Source organism: Leopardus geoffroyi, chromosome A2 (genome assembly GCF_018350155.1).
Source record: "Leopardus geoffroyi isolate Oge1 chromosome A2, O.geoffroyi_Oge1_pat1.0, whole genome shotgun sequence".
NCBI lineage: Eukaryota > Metazoa > Chordata > Mammalia > Carnivora > Felidae > Leopardus > Leopardus geoffroyi.
Window position 1 is genome coordinate 157,726,559 of NC_059331.1, and position 14,795 is coordinate 157,741,353.

Genomic DNA, 14,795 nt, shown 5'->3' on the forward strand with positions numbered 1-14,795 from the left:
TTTCATGTGTCTGTTAGCCATCTGGATGTCTTCTTTGGAAAATGTTCATGTCTTTGGCCCATTTCTTATGGATTATTTGTTTTTTGGGTGTTGAGTTTGATAAGTTCTTTATAGATTTTGGATAGTAACCATTTATCTGATATGTCATTTGCAAATATAATCTCCCATTCCATCAGTTGCCTTTTAGTTTTGCTGGTTGTTTCCTTTGCTGTACAGAAGCTTTTTATTTTGATGCGGTCTCAGTAGTTCATTTTTGCCTTTGTTTCCCTTGCCTCCAGAGACATGTTGAGTAGGAAGTTGCTGCGGCCGAGGTCAAAGAGGTTTTTGTCTGCTTTCTCCTTCAGGATTTTGATGGCTTTAAGTCTTTCATCCATTTTGAGTTGTTTTTTTTTTTTTTTTTTTTTCTGTGTGTGTGTGTGTGTGTGTGTGGTGTAAGAAAGTGGTCCAGGTTCATTCTTCTGCATGTTGCTGTCCAGTTTTCCCAGCACCATTTGCTGAAGAGACTGTCCTTATTCCATTGGTTATTCTTTCCTGCTTTGTTAGAGATTAGTTGGCCATACATTTGTGGGTCCATTTCTGGGTTCTCTATTCTGTTCCATTGATCTGAGTCTGTTTTTGTGGCAGTACCATACTGTCTTGATGATTATAGCTTTGTAATACATCTTGAAGTTCAGAATTGTGATGCCTCCAGCTTTGGTTTTCTTTTCAAGATTGCTTTGGCTATTTGGGGTCTTTTCTGGTTCCATACAAATTTTAGGATGATTTGTTCTAGCCCTGTGAAGAATGCTGGTGTTACTTTGATAGGCATCGCGCTGAATATGTAGATTGCTTTGGGTAGCATCAGCATTTTAACAATGCCTTACACTCTGTCTCTCTCTCTCAAAAATAAAAATAAACATTAAAAAAAATAAACGTTTTTTTTTTTTTTTTAAATACACTCTTAAAAAAAAGTTTGTTCTTCCAATCCAGGAGCATGGAATAGTTTTCCTTTTTGTGTGTGTCTTCTTCAGTTTCTTTCATAAGCTTTCTATAGTTTTCAGTATATAGAGTTTTCACTTCTTTGGTTAGGTTTTTTCCTAGGTATTTTATGGTTTTTTGTTATGAATGCCTATTTTTATGTGAGGCATGGGGCTAGAAGATTTATTTACTTCTGTCCTTTATATATTTAATTCTGAAACCAACACTGCAAAGTAGAAACTGAGGTTTAAAGAAGTTTACTGAGGTCTTGTGGCTAGTGAATGATGGAACCAGAATACCTCAGTGCTATAGCCTTTAAGATGGTGTGGTATTGATGCAGGGATAGATAAATGCATCAACACATAGTCCAGATAATAGTTACATGGAAAATTATATATGATAAGGTATCTTAAATTGATGAGGGAAAAAACGGTCATTTCATCATGTTGTAGTATATTAGTACTACAATTGGATAATTTTTTTGATAATTCAATTTTTCCTGTATTTTATTTCATGAAGTACTGCCTTTAAAATCTGCAGACATGTTGACTGTTTTCTTCCCCACCTTTTTGGATGGGATTGTAGAATATGTACATTACCTTCAGCTTTCACAATCCAGAAAAACTGTTTTCTTAGGCCTTCTTGTTAGTAACTCTTGAAATATCAAGTCGTAATGAAAATCGTTGGTAAATTTGACTGCAGAACAATTTAAAATTTTTTATGAAAAGATTCTGTAAATGTAGGGATCACTGAAGTGCTTTCAGTTTTAAAGGACAAGTGACAGATTTCCAGAAAATGTTTACACACATTCTTTTTTTTTTTTTTTTTTAATTTTTTTTTTTCAACGTTTATTTATTTTTGGGACAGAGAGAGACAGAGCATGAACGGGGGAGGGGCAGAGAGAGAGGGAGACACAGAATCGGAAACAGGCTCCAGGCTCTGAGCCATCAGCCCAGAGCCCGACTCGGGGCTCAAACTCACGGACCGCGAGATCGTGACCTGGCTGAAGTCGGATGCTTAACCGACTGCGCCACCCAGGCGCCCCTACACACATTCTTAAAAGATAAAAGCCAGTATCTGTAATATACAAAAGAGCTTCTACAAATCAGTAAGAAAAATAAAAGCAAAGTGATAGAATTGTGGTTAAATGATTAGACATAGATCATACAGATTGTCACATATACATGTGAAAAGCAGCTTATCAGCACTTGCATCATGAAAATGCAAATTAAAACAACAAAAGCCACTAATATAAATACAGCTGCATAAATCAGTGGCTTTCCATTTCTTTCCCTGGAAACCACCTAGAAGAAACAAGACAATTGAAAGAAGACTCTGAAAACTCCCATTTTCAGTGAAGATGAAAGACAGATAATCCACAGATTTCAAATTGTGTGAAATCACTACCAGTCACAGGTGAGATCAGGTAGAGTCAAGAAAGAAAGTGAAAAGAAGAAGCGTGAAGGAAAGTAAGAGGGCCCAGCAAAGGCAGAAATAATATTCCAGCAAAAATACACTTTCTGAAGAAAAGATACACCTTGAAATGCAAAAGACCTTTAGTATGGATGTGTTAGTTATCTGTTCCTGCATAACAAATTATCCTGACACTTAATGGCTTAAAAAACCCTTTATTATAACCTCATAACTTTTGTGGACCAGGAAGCCAGGCATGTCTCAGCTGTCACAGGCTGCAGTCATCTTCAGGCTCATCGGGTTAGGAGCTACTTCCCAGCAAACCTGTGTGGTTGCTGCAGGATTCGGTTTCTCATGGGTTGTTGAACCAAAGCATCAGGTCCTTCCGAGCTGTTGGCTGGAGGCCTTCACTTCCTTGCCACGTAACCCTCTCTGTAGAGCATCTGACTTCATCAGAGTGAACAGATGACAGTATACCAGAGCATCTGCAGAAGAGAGAGGGCCAGAAAGACAGAAGTCACAGACTTCTGTAACCTAGTTAATTATTCGTTTGTTATTACTCGTAAGTGGTCACCAATAGATGTGGTCAAAAGAAACAGAGGACTAAGAGAACTATATAAATTATAAAGGTAAGTACTGGAACAAAAAATATATATACTTTCCTTACAATTAATAGAACCAGCAGGGGCACCAGGGCAGGTCAGTTGGTTAAGTGCCTGACTTTGGCTCAGGTCACGGTCTCACGAACCCCACATTGGGCTCTGAATGCTGACAGCGCAGAGCCTGCTTCGGGTCCTCCCTCTCTGCTCCTCCTCTGCACTCTCCCTGTCTCAAAAATAAATAAAACACTGGAAAAAAAATAGAACCACAAACAAAAATGAGGAAACATACAACAAATGCAAATATAATAATCATCCTCTCCCTGTAAACTTTTATAAACAAAACACAGAACATAAAATAATGTGCCAGAATTAAGATGAAACATGTTGGACATGCAATTAAATAAAAATGGGCTTTACACTTAGAATGGCCTTCAGATCAGCTCAAAAAGCAAAACACAGCTTTGTTTTTTTTTTTTTTTTTTTTTAAGGCTTTGGTACTTTTTTTTTTTTTTAAGTTTTATCCTTTATTTTTAGAGAGGGAGGGGCAAAGAGAAAGAGAGAATCCCAAGCAGGCTCTGTGCTGTCAGCGAAGGGCCCAACTCGGGGCCCAGTTTCACAAACTGGGAAATCACGACTTGGTCCGAAATCAGGAGTTGGATGCTCAACTGTCTGAGCCACTTAGGCACCCTTATATTTCTAAGATCCATAAAAAAAGTGGAAGTTTGAAAATGAATGAAGAATAATATGTCAAGTAAATGCAAACAAAAGGAATTGATACCTAATATGATCAAATGGGATACCAGGATAAGTCTTTAATGTTAAGAGGTAAAATATAGGGGTGCCTAGGTGGCTCAGTCCGTTGAGTGTTCGACCCTTGATTTCAGCTCAGGTCATGATCCCAGGATCATAGGATCTAGCCCCAAGTCGGCCCTGCGTTGAGTGTGGAGCCTGCTTGGGATTCTCTCTCTCTCTCTCTCTCTCTCTCTCTCTCTCTCTCTCCCCCTCTCTCTCCCTTCCCCCCTCTCCCTCCCTCCCTCCCCCCCCCCCCCCCCCGTCCCTCACTTGTTTGTGCATGCTCTCTCTCTCTCTCTCTGTAAAAATGGAAAACAAAAACAAAACAAACAAAAAGAGGTAAAATACAAATTAAGCTTCATCATATTTAATGAATGTAACATTCTTACAAAACTCAAGAACATTAAAAGAATGAATACTACCACCACCGTTTACATTTGAAGGGTGATAATCCATCAAGAGAAATACATTAGTTATAGACATTGGAAATGGGATGTAAAAATTTGTGTGTGTATAATTTAAAAATCCAAATAATGAATATAAAAACTATAGAACAATAAGAATTTGTAAGGTAGTGGGGTACAAAATAAATATATAGATATTAATATTTTCTCATATACACAAATAGTCACCAATGAGGGGACAGAATGAAAGAAAAGATTCTATTTGCAATAATCACAAAGAGACAAAATGCCCAGAGATAAGTTAAAAAAAATTTTTTTAATGTTTCTTTATTTTTGAGAGAGACAGAGACAGAATGCGAGTGGGTTAGGGGCAGAGAGAGGGAGACACAGAATCTGAAACAGGCTCCAGGCTCTAAGCTGTCAGCACAGAGCCTGATGTGGGGCTCAAACCCACAAACTGTGAGATCATGACCTGAGCCGAAGTCGACGCTCAACTGACTGAGCCACCCAGGCACCCCGAAATAAGTTTTATATTTACGTTTTTTTAAAGTTTATTTATTCATTAATTTTTTTTAATGTTTATTTAGTTTTGAAAGCTCCATTAGAGAGCTCTCTAATGGAGAAGAGGGAGAGAGAGGAGACACAGAATGCCAAGCAGGCTCCAGGCTCTGAGCTGTTAGCACAGAGCCCAATGTGAGGCTTGAACTCATGAACCATGATATCATGACCTGAGCCAAAGCTGGATGCTTAACCGACTGAGCCCCCCAGGTGCCCCAGAAGTTTATTTATTCATTTTGAGAGAGAGAGAGAGAGAGAGAGAGAGAGAGAGCAAGAGTGCATGCATGAGCATCCACATGGTGAGGGGGGGCAGAGAGAGAGGGGAAGAGAGAATCCCAAGCAGGCTCTGTACTGTCAGCACGGAACCTGACATGGGGCCTGAACTCTGCGAACTGTGAGATCATGACCGGAGTCGAAGTGAAGAGTTGAACACTTAACTGACTGAGCCACCCAGAGATAAATTTTAAAGAAATGTATAAGATCTACATGAAAGAAGCTTTAAAACACTCAGGAAACCATGGAAGCAGACATGAATCAAAGGAATATAATGCCATATTCTTAAATGAGAAGACTCCACACCATAAAGATGTCAGTTACTCTTAAGTTAATTTCTTAATTTGATGTTAGACCTATAAAAATGCCAACTTACTGCCTCTTTTTAAACCTATAAAAATAAGATTAACATATTCAAAGGTTATTATGGAAGTTGGAAGAAGCCAAAAAAGAAAACAATGATGATAGACAAGCTCTATCTATCATTCACTGAACTACAGCATGAACCTTGAAATGTAAGTGTTTGTGGCTGTATCCCAGTAGAATAAGTAGTCTAGAAAACAAATACATACAATATAGGAATTTAGTCTAAATTCCAGAGTACAAATAAAAGTAATAGATCAGAAGAAAATGGATTACTCAGTAACTGACACTGAGGTAACAGGCTAGCCATCTGAAAAAAATTAAGGTGTTGCCATACCTCAAGCCGTATACCAGGATGAAGTCCAAATGGATCAAATGTTTTAATGTTAAAAATGAAACAATACAACTACTAGAAAAAGAAATGGGAAGATGAGGGTTTTTTTTTTTTAAAACCTTGGGGTGGGTATGGAGTGCTCACTTCGGCAGCACATATACTAAAACCTTGGGGTGTGGAAAATATTTTAAACTGATTGATTGATTAAAATTTTTTAAATTCTCCATGGTAAAAGTCTATAAGAAATTTACCAAAAATACAACAAGCTGGGAAAATATCTGCATTCATAATGGAAGTTTAATCTCTAAAACACAAAGAGCTCTTAGAAATGATGGGGAAAAGATCAACAACCCCCCCACCCCCCCCCCAAAAAAAAGAGAACAGGCAAATACTATGAATATGTAATTCACAGAAAAGGAGAAACACAGATGTTTCTTAAACACAGGAAAGATAGTCTCATTCATAATAAGAAATACAGATCAAAACCAGCTGAGATAACCATTTTTTGGCTCTCTATTTGGGAAAACTCCTGAACATTGAAACCACTTTTTTACCAGATTATTGGGGAAATATGTTCTCTCTACATCGTTGGTGGTAGTATAGATTAGTACAATTTCTATGGCAGGCAATTTGGCAATATCTGTCAGATTTACAAGTGCATGCACCCTTTGATCCAGTGATGCTCCCTAGGACTTTGGGGTGCATCACACCTTCTCACTGGTCACAATTTGTGTCTTACCCTGCTGGGCCTTGAGTCTGGTTATAGGTCTGGAAGCAGTGAGGGGAGGTGGGGATCATTAGTAGGATCAGCATTGCCTTGCAAGGAAGCTACTAGAGGGGAGTCCATTGTGGCCTCTGCAAGAAAGGGGTGACTGACTTCCTCAGTTAAGGGAGGAAGAGTTGCCTCTATTGATAAAAAGGTTTGACAGAATTTAGGGATCTATATTTCTAGTAGTTTATACTCTAGATCTCCCCATAATATCAAACCAAGTCTAGATTAATCCCCAAATCACTTGGTATTTTTTGGTTTAGTTTTGTGTCCTGCCCTATCTTGTGTTTCTTAATTCCCTACAGGTTTCTCCGGAAAGCAGTCCTTGAAAAATCACTTGCATAAGAACCCCCTGCAGGCTCTGCTTCCAGAGAGCTTCGTCTAAGTGGTCTGCTCTTCACACTGTATCTCTGATCCACATTGTATATTCCTTCTTGAGACATCCACATGGATGTCTAATAGGTATTTCAAACTTACAGTATCCAAAGCTGAGCTCCTGATATTTTTCTACTTCAACGTGCTGCTCTCACCACTTCCCGCCCCCCCCCCCCCCCCCCCCCCCCCCCCCGCCCTGTTTCAGCGGATGGCAACTCCGTTCTTCCAGTTGCTCTGGACAAAGCTTCTTACATTTCACACACAATCACTCAGCAACCCTGATGTCACACTATTTGACCGGGTGCTCAATCGATGTTTAGATCAACTGCTTCTGGGTTGGGATTTCATAGGTAGCAAAGCAGCTCCTCCTGTACTACAATCTGTTGAAAGTTGGCCTCTGACACAAGGGTTTGAAAAAATCAGGGTTAGACTTGTTGACAGCTTTCGAAATGAATCTGTGATTCCACCATTTATCGCCACCTCCACAGCCTCTGCTCTAGTGCAAGCCACGATCACGTCTTGCTTGGATTGCGGCCTTGGCCTCCTAACTGGTTTCACAACTTCTACTCTCAATTTGCCTTTCATCTGTATTCAGCATGGCAGCTAGCAGGATCCTTTAAAAATAGAAGTCACGTCACATCACGTTTCTTTCAAAATTCTCCATTTCCTTTTCAACCTCAAGAAAAAGCCCAAGTTTTCATAATGAGTTAGAATGCCCTTTATGAGTTTGTTTGGTATGATAGTCGCCTCTGCTATTCTGCCCCCCTCTCACACTGCTCTGGTCACTTCGGCGTCCCTGGTGTTCCTTAAATAAGCCCTGCATACGCCTTCCTCAGAGCCTGTGCATTTGTGACCTCTTTGCTTGGAATCTTCTACCCCAGATGTTGGCATGGCTCACTCCCTCACTGCTTCAGGCATCGTCGTCTCCACTGTAAACTGCTGTCCTCCGTGCTACCATTCCCTGCCCTGCTTTGTCTCCTCAGCATTATCACTGTCTATTTTTCTTATATATATCATGTGTTTTCCTCACAACCATATAAACTCCACAAGGACAGGAATTTGTATCTGTTTTGTTCCCCCCTGGCAAGAGGTAGTCACTCAGTAAGTATTTGTTGAAGCCATGAAAGCATTATCTTATTATAATGAACTACATTAATGAATGCAAAGATTCATCACTTTTATGCCTGTAGAAATATCTATGGCTGTTAGAAACTGGATCAGCAATGAACATTTTCTTATCAATTCAGTCCACTTCGGTGATTTTTGCTGGCTCTCTAATACAACAGCTAGCCTTCACATTTTCTACAGTTGTTAGTAGAGAGAGCTGATTGCTGCCAGGATTCTTTGACATTTGAACAAGAACTTATTGAACATCTACATAGGGAAATCTAAGTATTTATCTGCCAGCTAAGAGCAATGGGGGTATGGAAGTAGAATCTAAGCATTCAGGAAATCTACCCGGTAATATACACACTCCATTTACGAGAATAGGAAACACTTAAGAGCTAAAGTGACCATTATCAAGTACTGCTAGTTCATATTTGACCTTGGTGCTGAAGAATTCTAAGATGGGAATGAATCAGACACCGTTGTCCAGCATTATCTATGTATAATGTTTTGCCGCAATTTGTCTGTGTCTCAAATACATCAGATGTTGGGCAGTTTCCATCTATCTTTAATCACAGTGTTTGTTTTTGACATTTCTTAGTGTCATTGATGGTCTCCTATTCTGAATTCCTATGGATTTATGGCCTGTACTGATGGTTCACTCAGGTAAAGAGGAATAATCTCAAGATTTTAAGAAGTCACAAGAACGAGGGCTCGTGTGGGAGGAGAGCTGGGAGGGAACCGAACCTTTCAAATCAGGTCAGAATCACGTAGCAGGGAGTGAGCCAGGACGTGGCTGCTCACGCAGCTGGCCTCTGGCACAGGCTTGTAATGAATCTGAGTTCCAGTGGTTTGGATGGTCGGCCTTGGTAACAGATAAAAGCTTTGGAAACTGGGCTTTAGCAGTCAGCAGCTGAACGCATTTTGAATTTTAGTAAGCTGAGCTGACATGTCTTTTAACTATAAATAATACGAATTCTGAACTACAGTGATGGAAACCCAAGGTTTGGGTGGCTGAGACCTATGGGGGTGGCAGTGTTTTTTAAGGACTCTTATTTCTCTTCCAGTAAAAATAAAACATTTTTTAGAAGATGTTGAATAAACTGTTTAAGGTACAATATCCAGTATCCATTCTCTATATTGCTCAAGATGGTTTTTTTTTTTTTTTTTAATGAGAAACCACTCCTTTGTCATTAGATGATTATATCACTTACATCAGATCTAAAGTACAGTGGGTTTTTTTTTTAAAGTTTATTTAAGTAATCTCTTTTTAGTTTTTTTTTAAGTTTATTTATTTTGGGGCATCTGGGTGGCTCAGTTGATTAAGTGTCCGACTTCAGCTCAGGTCATAATCTCACAGTTCGAGTTTGAGCCCCACGTTAGACTCTGTGCTGACACCTCAGAGCCTGGATCCTGCTTCAGATTCTGTCTCCCTCTCTCTCTGCCTTTTCTCTGCTTGTGCTCTGTTTCTCTCTCTCTCTCTCTCTCTCTCTCTCTCTCTCTCTCAAAAATAAGACATTAAAATTTTTTTTTAAAAGTTTGAGTTTATTTATTTTGAAAGAAAGAGAGGGAGAGAGAGAATCCCAAACAGGCTCCACTCAGCTTGGAGCCCGACATGGGGCTCAATCTCATGACCATGAGATCACCATCTGAGCCAAAATCAAGAGTGGGACACTTACTGACTGAGCCACCCAGGTGCCCCTAAGTAATCTCTTTTTAAAGGTTATTGATTTAAGTAATCACTATACCAGCGGGGTTCTTGAACTCATGACCCTGCGATCAACAGCCACACCCTCGCTCTTCTGACTGAGCCAGCCAGGCGCCCCTAAAGTGCAGTAGTTTTGAGAGCAATATAGATTTCTGTCTCCAAGAGGGACTATAGTTTCCTGTATCCTACCAGATTAGGGCTGAAGTTGGTGGCTTCCTGTCCTACTGACAAACTCCTTGGATGTACTGCCCTGTGGGTCATCACCAGCAGTAGGATCCATTCAATCTTGTAGCGGTCAGATGTAAGGGGACGGCTGTCCTTATTGCTGAAAAGTTGCAAATGGAGAAGGAAAACAGCTGGTCCAAAGGCTTAGAATTGGAAAACATTTAGGTTCTATCTCCTTTGTCCTGTCATAGAGAAATCCATAAGGAAGCTGGCGATAGCTGCACTTCTCAAATTAAAGCTAATGACTGTATTTATGTGAGTCAGTAACCTGAGTCATGTTACTTGTTTTTGAAATCTTTTGTTACGTGTGTTATTGCAGCTGAGTTGTTACTAATCTGTTATTTTTTGGGAAAATAATCGCCAACTCTTAGTAGTAAGACCAGACTTTCAGGGCTCCGGCGAATAAGACTGAGAACACCTTTGTATGTACAACATACATGTTTCTTCTCAGCATTTCCAAGGTAGACACAAGCATTATTGGTTCTGTTGTCATAGAATTTATATTGTCTTGCTAACTCAGTCTCCTGAAATAACCCAAAAGTTGAAAGTATCTGTAACAAAATATGTCAGTAATGCAATTTGTAGAAGGATGACACATGAAGATGACTTTAAAAAGGAAAACAACCAAGCTCATTCATTCAGCAAATATTTCCTTAATGCCCACTATGTGGGAGATGTGGGGGCTGGAGAAGACACAGTCTTTGTTCTTTAAAAGAACAACGTACTTTTCTATTAGATCAAGAGCAATGTCTGAAATTGAAGCATGTATATAAAAGATGAGGCCCTTATACTGTGTCCAGAAAATATGCTTTGAGAAAATACTTTATTGTGGTGAAAATACACATAACAAAGTTTACCATTTCAGCCTTTGTAAAGTGTACATTTCTGTGGCATTAAGTACATTCACATTGTTATGCGGTCATCCCCACCATCTGTCAGCAGAACTCTTCATCCTCTCCAATTGAAACTCTATTCCTTGCATGAAAATGTCCCATTCTCCACACCTCCTCCCTCCCCGGCCCCTGGCAACCACTATTCTACTTTTCTTTCTTTCTTTTTTTTTTTTTTCCAACGTTTATTTATTTTTGGGACAGAGAGAGACAGAGCATGAACGGGGGAGGGGCAGAGAGAGAGGGAGACACAGAATCGGAAACAGGCTCCAGGCTCTGAGCCATCAGCCCAGAGCCTGACGCGGGGCTCGAACTCACGGACCGCGAGATCGTGACCTGGCTGAAGTCGGATGCTTAACCGACTGCGCCACCCAGGCGCCCCTATTCTACTTTTCATCTTTATGAATTGGACTATTTGGGGTACCTCACTTAAGTGAAATCACACATTATTTGCCCTTTTGCGTCTGACTTATTTCACTTAGCATAATGTCTTCAAGATTCATCCACGTTGTAGCAGATATCTTTGTGAAGGCAAAATAATATTTCATTGTCTGTCTATGCCACATTTTATTTATCTATTTCACTTATTTGTTTGTTGACGGGTACTTGGGTTGCTTCCACATTTTGGCTTTTGTGAATAATGCTGCAGTGAACGTAGATGTACAAATATCTGTTTCAGACCGAGCAGATGTGTTTTAGAATCTGAATGTGAGGAAGAGTCACTGAGGCACATCGAATTAAAGTATTTTTAGGTGTGGGGCACCTGGGTGGCTCAGTTGGTTAAGCGTCTGACTCTTGATTTTGGCACAAGTCATGATCTCAGGGTTCCTGAGAGAGCCCTGCGTTGGGCTTTTCTTGGGTTTCTCTCTCTCCCTGTCTCTGCCCCTACCCTGCCCTCTCCCTCCTTCAAAATAAAACAAACAAACAAACAAACAAACAAACAAACAAAGTACAGGTACTGATGTGTAAAAGAATCAGAAACTTTGTAGCATATTATTTTTTTTAACTAGAGCCGTGAAAGACACACACATTGCAAAGTATCTTTGCCATGGAGAATGTGACATCCTTCTTCAGCTATGGATATTCAGATGTTGTGGAACCATAGCTTAGAACACGCTCCCCTCTGGAGTGCACATCAGAAGCTCTAATTCTCTCACGACAAGAATGGCTTTAAAAGCACAGAGCTCAAGGCAGTCTCTACGCTAAAATCAATAGCTTACTTCCTTGGGTAAAACTAAATTAAACCTTGATATGTTTTCCACTGGTTACCTGTGCTATCTATTCATGCTTCTTTGCTTCATTGAGACCTTGGACTTCAACTTCTGCATAGGTTCTGTCTTGTAGAGACATCTGGAAAGTGAATTGATTTTGCATGGAGGACACTGCTGGCCTACTCTATCCAGTTTGGTCTAGCCCTGCGGTTGCTGTTTTTGACTTGCTCTTCGGCTCACAATACTGGTCTCTTTTAGCCTTGTGCTTGCTTTTGGCAGCATCATACTTTAGGGACCACTGTGGATTCCATCCGAGTCTTTCCTGGCCAACCTGGTGGTGCAGCAACTGGTGACCCAGCCCTGAGAAGTGAATTTGCCCAAGCCTCAAAGAAAGTTCTTTTCTCTTGCTCTGACTTGGCATTTGTGAATGGTTGCCATGAATTTAGGGAATCCGGTGGAGTCAGAACCTGGGAATTTGGAATAGGCTTTCCAGGAGTCCTAATCACAGGGTACTGTCCACCTAATCACTGATTCCCAAGGTACGAGTGAGGACCGAACACTAACACTGCGTTCATGCCCCACACCCTGTGTCCTACTACAGACTCTCTTCCTGATGGAGATTTGGGTAGTGGAAGGTATTAAGATTCCAATTTTGGTCTCTAGCATGGAAATTAAGAATCTTCCAAGGCATGAACCTTCTGATGGTGACAGTTAACTCAATGACATAAGGGCTCTGGGAGAACATGGTGCAGGGTCTTCGAGTGAAGATCTGAATTTAAGAATTCGTTCTTTTCTGCCTCTATCTGTGTTGTGGCCTCGGGAAAGTCAGTTACCTTCCCGGGGTCTCAGTTTCCTTATCTGTAGGAAAGAAGAGGATGTGATCTTTGGCTTGTGATGGTGGCAGTAGGATGGTAGCACTGGTGTTGATGGTGGTGGTGCATGTTTGCAGGGGAGGGGCGGGACAGAGGTACTGAGAGCGTTAGTTGGACCGATTAACTAAATGCTTAACGTTTATACAGAAGATTTTCAGGAAAGCAGCAGGGAGAAGTCCTTGGAAGATCAATATACGACTCTGTATAACAGTGGAACCTGGAACACCGTGACCAGTTCTGCCCTGCTGCTCTGCCCTACCTTCCCCTGCCCTATGCCAGGTCAATCAGTTCTTACTGGTCTCAAATCATAGGGTTTTACAGCTGAGCTTAATGTTGGAGATGAAGCAGAGTTATTAGCCTTCCTTACTTTGATCACAAATGATTTATTAGTTTCAAACTTTAAATGTTCTTTTTTGATAATATCTGATTATTGCAGGGACTTGAAAGTTATAGAATATTATAAAGAAGTTTAATAATCACTCATACTTTCGTTATCCGGAGAATAATTATCATTAACACTCATTATTCCTTCTAGATATTTTTCCTCACATAGAATTGTATTTATACAAATGTATATGTAAAAGTAAATAATGTCAATATTTCAGATATTTAAACAACTTTTTACAAAGTTAGGATAGGGGTGCCTGGGCGACTCAGTCAGTTAAGTGTCTGACTTCAGCTCAGGTCATGATCTCATGGTCCATGAGTTCAAGTCCCACGTTGAGCTCTGTGCTGACAGCTCAGAGCCTGGAGCCTGCTTCCGATTCTGTGTCTCCTTCTCTCCCTGCCTGTCCCCCGCTCTCACTCTGTCTCTGTCTGTCTCTCAAAAATAGTCGGTTAAGCGTCCGACTTCAGCCAGGTCACGATCTCGTGGTCCGTGAATTCGAGCCCCGCGTCGGGCTCTGGGCTGATGGCTCAGAGCCTGGAGCCTGTTTCTGATTCTGTGTCTCCCTCTCTCTCTGCCCCTCCCCCGTTCATGCTCTGTCTCTCTCTGTCCCAAAAATAAATAAATGTTGAAAAAAAAAATTTAAAAATAAACACTACAAAAAAAACACAAAAAACAAAGTTAGGATAATAAATTTATGTATACATATATATGTTTTAATTTATATATATTTTTATGTATTATGATTATTTCATCTTTTTGCCATGGCAGACATAAGGAAGCCTTTTAATAATTATTGTAAGAGACTGTGAAGTTTTTTTTTTTAATTTGTTTATTTTGAGAGAAGTGTGAGTATGAGTGGGGGAGGGGCAGAGAGGGAGAGAATCCCAAGCAGGTTCCCCGCTATCAGCACAGAGCCTGATGTGGGGCTTGATCCCATGACTGTGAGATCATGACCTGAGCTGAAACTAGGAGTTGGTTGCTTAACTGACTGAGCTACCCAGGCACCCCAAGAGACTATGAAGTTTATGAACAGTAGTAGCTCAATAATGAACAAAATTATTGTTAATTTCTCAGGAAGAATCATCATTTGTTCTCACAGATGGCACTTTTCTAGGATACGCAAATATTTTGTGGAAAGCATGGCATAAAACATGAAAAAAACATAAATCTTAGGAATAAAAATATTTGATTCATTAATTTTGCTGAATAATCAAGATTTTATATTCAATCTTAACTGTAATTTTAAATGGAACCATGACACAATCAGCTTGGTGATGTTCCATATTCCACCACAGTGGTGCTCTTCCCCCAGAACCTAGAAGGACAAGGCACAGATTCTGAAGGTTTTATTGCAGGCAGTGTTTTTATATCCTCGCTCGTTGTTTCACAGTCTACATTGTGATGACTGTCATTTTAGACATCCTATTTCCTCTCTTCAAAGAGGGAATCATGGCTCGTATCTACTCTGGATGCCCAGCCAGTGTTATTCTGCATAATATTATAATATTAATATATAATATATATAATTATATTATAATATTCATGCTTTCATGA

At 40.1% G+C, this 14,795-nt stretch overlaps 1 long non-coding RNA gene across 1 annotated transcript; it reads right to left on the reverse strand.

Moving 5' to 3' along the window:
- Positions 1–2,569: 2,569 nt before the first annotated feature.
- On the reverse strand, positions 2,570–3,151 carry LOC123607044. Its single transcript, XR_006716621.1, has 2 exons — positions 3,038–3,151; positions 2,570–2,855 (listed from the first exon to the last, which is right to left on the reverse strand). It is a non-coding gene; the product is annotated as an uncharacterized LOC123607044 (long non-coding RNA).
- Between the last annotated feature and the right edge of the window lie 11,644 nt (positions 3,152–14,795).